The sequence below is a fragment of the Pyxicephalus adspersus genome, chromosome 4 (assembly GCF_032062135.1).
Source record: "Pyxicephalus adspersus chromosome 4, UCB_Pads_2.0, whole genome shotgun sequence".
Taxonomy (NCBI): Eukaryota; Metazoa; Chordata; class Amphibia; order Anura; family Pyxicephalidae; genus Pyxicephalus; species Pyxicephalus adspersus.
In genome coordinates this window covers 109,368,735-109,379,172 of record NC_092861.1, presented here as the reverse complement: position 1 = coordinate 109,379,172, position 10,438 = coordinate 109,368,735, and the positions used below count along the sequence as shown (strand labels likewise).

Here is a 10,438-nt window from a genome sequence, read left to right as displayed (position 1 = left end):
TAAAAGCTGTAGAAAAAAGTTATGAACTAAAACCATAACAAGACCAAAAAACATGATATTGTTACAGCACATACTGCATCTCTTGAATTGAATCTCTTCACACCATATCTTCAGCTAGCACCAGATCCAAAAGCAAACACATGTAAGATCTATAACTAAAGCTTATTGTACTGCCAGGTTGACTTTACCATTTGTAAGAATTTCCTCTCTCCTGCCTTGCTGTGTCTTTCTTCTACATTTGTTAAATTTTTGCTAAGGTACTGGGCTAAGGGGACTTTCCTTTAATTGTCAAAGGCTTATAAAGAAATCCTGACAAGGGAGAGGGTAGAGAGTGGGAGGGAGTGAAAATTTAAAAGAGGGCTGCTGTCTGTATACAGCAGCTAAATCAAAGTGAGGAACTGAGAGTGTGTCAGGGCAGTCTGCCTTCTACTGTGGGGAGAGATCAATGGACATATTTGATTAGCTTGTGTAAGGAGCAGCAAGGGACTTCAGACTTGCTAACTTGATGGACTATCAAATATATATTACTAGCTGATTCTGGATACATTTGGGACTGTAACAACTGTGCAGGATATTTTGAACATAAGAGAATTATCTACCTTCCTTCTCTTAGCTAAAGGTAAGAAACTGACTTAGATATAATTAAAGAGGTCCATAGCTATTATACCTGTATGCAGAATACTTTCTGGAGACCTGCTAAAGCTACAGATAGCCTGTAATAGCTTGCTGCTGCAATAACTTGAATGCATTTTATCAGGCAGATAATGTGGGAATGAAGTAGTACTCTGGGAGACCCAGGGAGTTATTTGTGCTTGCTTGCTGTAAAACTGCTGTGAGAACTGTGATTCCCTGTGACTGGTTATATCCTAATCTCATTTCATCCTTCTTTTTTTCATCCATTAAGCAGACTCTTGTGATCCACAAAAGCAGTTTGACTCATACAGCAGTTAGTACAATGGGATCATGATAAAACTGTATATAGAAAATGTTCTTTTCGCTGTCATTTGTATATTTTTAATACAAGGTTGCTGCATATTCTGCTTTGAATATACCAATATAGATGGATAGATAGATAGATAGATAGATAGATAGATAGATAGATAGATAGATAGATCCATCAATAGATATTGGATTGATGGGTAAAGAAATACACAGATAGAAAGACAAATCATCTATGGATGGATAGGTAAAGAAAGAGAGACAGATAAAGAGAGAATGGATAGATAGAAATAATGGATAGAGAGGTAGAAAGAAAGTTTAATGGATAAAGGAAAAATAAAAGAGATATTCTATGGAGAAACATATTATTCATTGGACAGGGAATAGACAGGTGGAGAAACGAGAGACAATGGAGATAGCTTAAAGAAATTGGAAGATAGATAATTATTTAATAGATGGAAGAAGGATGGTAAGAGAGCTAGTAGATGGAGAACCAGGGAGATAGATTTAATAGATGGAGATAATGAATCAACAAAGAGAGATAATGAATCCATAGATAGATAGATAGATAGATAGATAGATAGATAGATAGATAGATAGATATTGGATTGATAGGTTGGATGAATGGATGGATAGTGAGAGAGAGAGATGTAACACATTAACCCAGAATGTCATTGTTTTGTTTACATTATCATTTAGAACTTTTTACTAGTGTAGGATAAGATAAAGAGATTCATATTCTTAAATAGCTTCAATGCCTGTACTTGTAGACAATATGCAGCTATTGCTAAACCTTATTTTTGGTACTAAAAGAAATCTGAAAAATGAAGCTACAGATAACATTTAGTCTTATTGAGATATACACACTGTCCAGATGTTGCAAAAGCTGTGCATAACGCCTGCAATAGACAGTAAACACAGTATTTCATATTGGTTATTGCCTCAGCTGAGAATGCAGGACAAGGAAATAATGAATCTATCACAGCTGCTCATCATTCCACTACCAGATTAGATTTATGAAAGATTCTGAAAATTTGACATGTGTTGAACTAGTATAGACATGAAGCAAATGCCTCTAGCAAGTAGTTTGAAGTAAGAGTTTGGAACAGTAAGAAAGGACTTTGTAGATGAGAGCTCTGTCAAGGTGTACAAAGCAGTAAAGATTATAAATCAAGAGCTGAAACATAATGGAAAAATCCGATAATAAAGAGATTCTAATTTTAAGTACCACTTGTACAGAACAGGAGGAGTACCCGGTGCCTACCTGTCTTGCTTTGACTTCTACATTTCTAGATGCTAGCAGAGGCTATGTTGGTACCTCTGGGGTAATACTGTGTATTTGATAGCAACCCTACTGAACTGTTCATGTTAGACATATGTTTGAATCATAAAAATTGTTTGGAGAAGTTAATGGTTTTCTGTGATATAAACCCCTAAAAAACGTAATTATATACTAAAACTAAATAATTCACAAATGCTCTATAATGATGAACACATCTTTAGGATCTGTTACCAATTTATAATATTTGACCAGTGATGCACTAATATTTACAGATATCCGTGTTTATTACAAACCTCTAAACGATAAAATTATAAAACTAGTCTGTAAAGCGCTCCATACAGTTAATAAAGCTGATCCTCATTCTCCAATGATGGTTTAAGTATATTGGGGGGACAGGACTTCCAACAAGCTATTTTTTACTATAGTACTTACAGGCAATGCTATGGCCATTTTTAATTGAATAAAAACAGGCTTTCTTAAAAATAAAACTCTTCCCTAAGAAATAACAGAGATATGAAAACATTATGTTAAATAATTATGTCAATCTAATGAAGTCAGATATAAACTCATTGATGGTTTTATAGGGGGCTTTATATTTATTGGTGAGGATTACCATTGGATACATCAAGTTGAACCACACAATGCCCTTGAAAAGTAAGATTTCTATATCTAGATTCCCAGGTTGGCCCACCTGTCACAGTCAATAAACAGAAGTACTGTTTTTTTTCTTTTGTTACTAAAATTTTTTTGCTAGATTTTCAAAGATATTTTTGATAATAGGGAGCAGTGCACCATCTAACAAAACTATTTGGCATATACTAAACAAGACGTAAGGTTTCAGGCATTCCTTCTAGTCATTATAAGCAGGTCCTTAACCTTCAGCAGCAATTTAGCTTGGTCAAGAAAACGCCCTCTACTAAATGCATAATGAAGGGGCAGCAGGACACTGACGAGGCCATTTATTTGTTCATTCTGTTCCCCTCTGAGTGCTGGTACTGCCTTTTCCAGTCTGTGTCCTGCTGTACAGGGGAAAAGCAAATACAATTCACATTTGTTGCATATACACAATCATTTAATATTTTACGAACACATTTACTGTATACATTTGTGTGTAGAGGGGGTCTGCTCTTTTAGGTCATCTAAATAGGGATTTTTAATTTTTTTACCCCATAGGAAACCTAAAAGTATGTTTAGAGTCCTGAGGAACCTCTGCTAAAACTAATTTTTTAAGGGTCAATGGCAAAAAAAGCCTCTAAAATGTGTGGCCAGTGGAAGGGGATGGCTAGAATAGCACCTTTATTGACAACTAAAAACTTTATTCATTAAACATCAGTCATACATCTGGATCCACCAACTGGCACTGACCTCAGAACTATGCAGGCATCATCAATGGGAGATTGATGAGCTACAGGTTAAGGAACCCCTAGCAACCTCTGATGGAATCCAGGTTGTAAACCGTCTCTATGCACCATCCTATTGGCAGGAGGCAAGCTTCCTCCTTTTAGTATGCTATAGATTAATCTGGTAGTAGTAATGGTGGAATAATATGGTCTTACTTATCCCCCAGAAACTCAAAGACTAAAGGAAATATTTTCCTACAACTTACATGCCTATGATGTGATACCATTTGTTTTATTTATGTATTTTTAATAATTTTTAAATGAAATGAATGTTCATATGATGGTAATAATTTTTGGCTTTTTAAATTTTTTTTCCCTGAAAGACCTGATAATGTTTTGCATATGCTAGCTGATTTTCTCTCAATAGTATTTTCAAACCATATTGCTATGGTTTACTAACCTAAAATGTATTTAGTAGCTGGTAAAAAAAAGTTTGTTTCAGATGGCTACAAATATAAATGAGCATTCTTTTTGTGAGTAACCATAAAAAAGTGAATATATATGTTTGCTGTACATGCATCATTGTTATTTAAATGTATTTGAAATGAATATGTAGTATCCCATTGCTTGAAATAACACCCAATACTCATTTGACAACACAGAGATCCATTATTGTCTGACGTAACCTACGGGAAATGTGGATATGCACCACACAGAAACAATCACTGTAGTAAATTTATCAAAGACCAAGTATCCTAAAAAGCCAGATATAACACAAAAATGGTTTTACTGCTTCCTCGTGCATTACCATATATATAATATATATTTGTAATTTGTGGCACCTGCCTTGTCACTATTCCTAAATGTCCACAGAAACTAAGTTTGCAGTGATTTCCCACCTGCATTCCTTTGATTTTCTTTTCTTCCATCATTTTAGAGTAATACTATTGTCCTACTTGTCATTTGACCTCCCACTGCTAGTCAAACAATCTAGGAAAGCAAAGAAGCATTCAGCCAGTATTGTGTTTTGAAAAAAATCCAGGTCCACCTAAAGAAAGACTTCTATACTGCTTATTTGCCATCCCTTTTGCAAGTTAAACTCCACATGTTAAGCTATTTTTTTGGATTTCAGATGATATATCAGGTGCTGGAAGGACTAACAAAATAGGTCACAATGTTTGCTATGGGTATATTATAATACAGTTCAGATCAATGTGCAAAATTAATATCATAACTAGAGCGAAACAATGTGAATATCTCTCCCTTAAAGTTCAATTGAACACAATTATCTTCCCTAATGTCCATATTATAGGCATATGTTGCCAGACTGCGTTGGCATGTTACACCTAGCAGTAGTGTTTAAACTTGCAAGTTTTTACAATTGTCAACTTTACATAACACTGTATCACAAAAAAATAAATATTGTCGGCTACCTGTTCTAATCCATGTGTCCTATACCAAATCAAGTGCGCTGAATCTAAATCTGAAGTCCAGTTCTGCCTAGGACTTCAGGAGCTTAAGTTATGTATTCGTATAGATGCGATTGGCTACATTCTCTCGTTCCCCAGTTACTATGTAATCTCTGTACATAACTAACTTTTATAGTTCCATGACATTACAAAAACGTAGTTTTATGTTGCAACAACATATACAATTACACATAATTCTCCTTGTTCAACATACATGTACGCTTCAGAAGTTTCAGGCACTTACTTTTGTGGTTCTCCGCTGTCTCCCGTTGCAGAAACCAGCAGTAGTTGCCCGTCATGTTGGGGTTGCACCGGACTTGATATCTTGTTTCCATAACAGAAGTAACAGTTCAGCATGGTTTTCAGCTCGCTGGTTGCCCAGAAAGTTTTGTGCAACTAGCAATGAATCCAAAGCAGCAAGTTCAAGTGGGTTGAGTTTGTCTCTGAATGTGGCATCATGCATCAAATTGCGGATTTGAGGACCAACAAACATGCCTGCTTTCAGTTTAGCATCTGTTATAACTTTTCTAAACTTGTCCTTCAGATACTGAAAACACATACCATCACGATCCATTGCAACTACAAAGTTTTTCATTAACCTCCCAGGCGGTCTATGTCAGTATTTTTATACCAAAAGCGGTAAATTGTTTTGCATGGAAATTTATTTTACATTGTAGGCATATAATTCTTTGACATAACTTATCAAAATATGTCCAATATTTATTAAATTTAATAATAAACTTTAAAAAAAAAAAAAAAAAAAAAAACGGTTAAAACAAGGGTGCATGAAATACTAAAACCTGTACTATAACTGTACAGTAGCATATGTAATTATATATATATATATTATATATATAATATATATATATATTTTTATATATATATATATATTTATATAATTATATATATAATATAATGATTTCTTTGTATTGGATTCAATACAGTTTCTTTGTATTGAATCCAATACAAAATGTTTTAAATTTCCTGCCGTGCCTCCCGCACGCACCGACGCATGCACTAATGTCACTGGGGAATGTCAGTGCACTTGCTGGCTGAAGATTGGAGGAAGAGGACACCACCCAAGGATGGGATCCAACGGGCAGAACGCTGGAAGATGCCGATAGGACCAGGTAAGTGTTTTAGCTAAATTATTTTAGCTACCCAGAGTGTGGCTCGGGGTTACCACTTTCAGCCATTTCAGCCATGTTTTTTTTACCCCGAGCCACACTAGGGATTACCGCTCAGGGGGTGAATGTCATAGCGTAAGCTGCATACACACGTGCAATAATTGTTTTTGGAAAGGATCTTTCATCCTTTCCAACGACTAACGACTGCACGATGAAGGAACAAGTGATGTACATACAGCACTTTTCTGTTCTATGGAGAGGGGAGGGGGAGAACAACGGAGCGGCACCCTGCTGCGCACACCCCCCTCCTTTTGCATTTTGATAGTTCATTGTCCATCGTACGTGGATCCGCCAGGACGGTCGTTCGGACGATGGACAATGGGAGCTGTACACACGCCAGATTCTTGTCTGATATCGGCCCTGAGCCAATTATCAGACGAGAACCATTGCACGTGTGTAGCCCAGCAAACCCAGGTACCCTTGTGTGTGCCATGTGTGACTGTACATATACTGGAATTAGTACAAAATCATAAAATTGCATGCAGGAAGGCTTTTTATTGCAGGGACATGCTATGTTTATTCTGTAATAAAAATGACCTACCTGTTTAAAATGTTCCCTGGAATGTACTTTGAGGTGTCCATTTACATTCTCTGAATACCTTGGTGCTGGAATGAATGATCTTCTGTGCACATGCGCAACAGTTATATCATCATTAAAGTATGGGCACAAAACATTTGTGGTGCTCCAAATTCCACACAAAAAAGCATAATTTGAAAAAGGCAAAATTCAATACACCAATAAGAACTTCTTTGCACACTATGAATACACCGTTATTCTCAAAGACAAATAGAGCACATCCTGATTCAAAGTGAACCCCCTTCTGACTGACAAATGGCTCACTCATAACTGAAAGGTATCTTTCAGTGGTCATGGAACACTTCACTCACTTCTATTATTTTTATAAAATACTATGGGGGGGTCATTATCAAAATGTATGAGAATTTATTCTCATAAATTGGTACCTGTCTTCAGTGTCTGCAGACATCCTTCTAAAATTATATTTATTCTTTCCATTCTAAACATATTTTGCCTTGTATGTCTGCCATTTTAGATGTATTTTAGGAATTATTCCTGCTTATTGTTAAGAACAATATAACTGAAATGTTGTTTTCAGGGTGTATAGGGAATGAGCGGATCAGCATTTAATAGTATGTATTACATATATCTTTCTACTTTAAGCTAAAATGAAATATGGTATATCACTATTTAAAACAAGGATAATTTTGGCTTCCAGGATTTTGTTAAGATGAAGGCGTATTTATAATATTTAAATTTCAACTCTGCTATTTATAGGTTGTTTCTCCACTGGTGAACTTGGTAAAGACCATTTTGTCCCAATAATACCAGCTGTGATATTCCAGACATATTTAGTGATTGGACTCAGAATCATATAGCTATGTGGTATAAATGACGCTTAAATGTATTAAAATTTACTAAAGTTTAAATCTACCGTAAAGTAATATTTTACTAATTGGTGTAGTCTGATTAGTTCTTGCCGCTTTTCCAATCTATCTGGTAGTGCCTTTGTCCCAGCACCAGTTGTATCATCCATTGTATAGAATAAATGTAAAAAAACCTACAGAGAGAGCGGTAACCACTCATAATGACCAGAGAAGGTAAACCGACTAAAGAATCTAAAGCAGGGGTGGGCAAACTTTTTTAGTCAGGGGCCACAATTTGACAGAGGGGCTGGGCCGAAAGGATAGCCCGCCCACTCTCCCATCGCAGACTCTGAGCTTGCGATGGGAGAGAGGGCGGGCTCTGTCACTGCACACAACCCGCCTACTCCAGCGGGGTCCTTCTCCTGACCCTGCTCGAGGTGGCACCGACCAGAGCCGTGGACCACCCAAAGGGCCGGAGAAACATCCCTGTTAGGCCGTATAAGGCCCTCGGTCTGTAGTTTGCCAATGGCTGATCTAAAGTGTACCTGCACCTAAAAAGATATGCTATCTTATAGGGAACATCTAGGAATGTTAATTGTATCTAAACAGCATCCTGAAAATGTACCTTTTCTTTTGAATTCCTGTTTAAAATAGCTCTTCATTTCCTGGTATGTGACTGTGCATAGACATTCCTGTTCCACTGCCTCATAGCTAGACATTAGTTATGTAAGATTATTTAAGACACCACCATTTTTCGCCTCATGATATTTGGAATAAGATTTGTTGGTGGTATTACTGTGCAGCTTACTGTCTTTCTTAAGGGGCTTGCTGGAGAGAAAGCTGAAACTGAGGACCTGCAGTATAATGATATCCATGCTTCTGCCTAATTCGTTATATGAATCATTGTTTTCTTCACATCATCTGCTGCTGCCTGATCATTACCCGAGTCTTAGGGGGCAGCTGTAATATGAGAAACCAAAGGACTGTTCCTCCATTAAGACTACCACATTTTACACAGTAACAAAAGGTTTATCGAGGTTTGCTCATTTTCTCTTTGCTTGCATTTTTGATTACAGCTTCCAAAGTACAGGTATACAAGATTGTCAAGTTTTTGGGAGATAAGAGTTGAAACCACATTTGAAAGGATAAAATACAGACTAGCCTTTCTAAACCATTTTACCCCTGAGGAACCTGTTAACTACTTCTCAGGTCACAGGGAACCCCTCTTTTCCCTTCTTTACAGTGGTGGTTGGAATACCACTGTTACAAGCAAATAAACATCACTAGAGTCAAGCGGTTGGCTCTACCAAGTGGTGTTGTCCCCAAAACTATGCAGGCATCATCAAATGCCAGGTCAGTTAGTATTAATGTGTGAACCCCTAGCAATCCTTAAAGAAAACCTGGTTGGGAATGGCTGATTTAGACAAGTAACTTCAAGTGTAATCATGTTTATGTGTTGTAATAATTAGTGGTTTAGCTTTAACCATAGCAAACCACACAGCACAGAGGGGACCTGGCCATAGACTGTAAAGATTGTGCTAAAGCTACAGTGGATTGCCTGAACTCCGATACTCCCCTTAAGTGATCCAGTTCCCCTTTTTTTATATTGATGTGAAAACTACAGGCAAGTTTTACATAGATCCAATAGCTACACTGTGTTTTATGTCCAGCTACTGTATTACAGAAAGGAAGTTACTCTGTTGACTGGCATGCCAAGGAAGAGTTTGACTGCTGCAAATACAAAGGTCATTTGTAGGCTAGGTGAAAACAGTGAAACAACTGGTCATTAAATTAGGACTGTAGAGTAAGGCAATGATGTTACAACTGGAAAAAACTGTCTAGCTTTTCAAAAGAAAAACACACAGAAACAGTTTATGGCTTGAAGTTAATTCAGTTGCCACATCTATAACATGAACATGTACAGTTGAATGCTATTTGCAATAATCTTTTCTATATACAGAATATATGGTATATTGTGTAGATCAGGATCAAAAGACTTTGTAGTGGTATCTTCTATGAAAACATACAGCAAAACTGGCAGTATGATGATTAGTAGGTATTATGCTTTTCAGGATACAAACCACAAAACCCTGCTCTGGGAATTTAAACAGCCCGAGGGCTCTTCCTGTGACTGCTTGTGGGATGGTTAAAAATCACTTTGTTTTCATTCTTGATCAGTCACAACAAATACTGTGGTATGAAATTGTCAATACCTAAGCATCAAAGATACTTTTTTTCCCTAATAGAGATTTTGCCTTTTAGCTTTTTTTGAATAAACTAAAAGCGCCATGAAAAAAAAAATTCTAATACTCTCAAACATAAAATCATCAAACCAGGCAAAGACTTCAGGTCCAACACCTGCTGGCTAATCTCAGGAGAACCTCAACTAGACAGGTCAGAAAAATGGGCCCAATTGCTATTGTTGCTAATCTGCAATTGATAAAGCTGTTATCTAAACTAGTTTTCTGTTTTTAAGATTTTGTTTTTTCCTTTTGTTTTCAGGAAGTAATCAAATGACAAGAGTTCTCTTAAAATCAACAGGTTATTTTTGCACTTTCAAACAGATATATCAAAACATTCTGGTGATATGTTTAACAGTCCAAAGGAGACTAAATACATTAATTAAATTCCTAAGGATTCCATATGCTTTAGGATGAATACAAGCATCTCCAATATAATCTGTGTCCAGGGTCATCCCTTTTTTCCCTGGAAACAACTGGAAACAAGGCATTGAATACTCCTGGAAGTCTTAAGCTGCGTAAACACTTGCAATTTTTGTCGTTGGAAAGGATCTTTCACGATCCTTTCCAACGACAAGGGGCTGCAAGATGCATGAAC

At 36.6% G+C, this 10,438-nt stretch overlaps 1 long non-coding RNA gene across 1 annotated transcript in view; it reads left to right on the top strand.

The window, feature by feature from the left end:
- The first annotated feature begins 396 nt into the window (after window positions 1-396).
- LOC140330113 (uncharacterized) overlaps window positions 397-10,438 on the top strand; it is a 36,031-nt gene continuing 25,989 nt past the window's right edge. Inside the window, exon 1 of the long non-coding RNA XR_011920629.1 lies at window positions 397-619. This is a non-coding gene — a long non-coding RNA (uncharacterized lncRNA). The remainder of the gene's footprint in view (window positions 620-10,438) is intronic.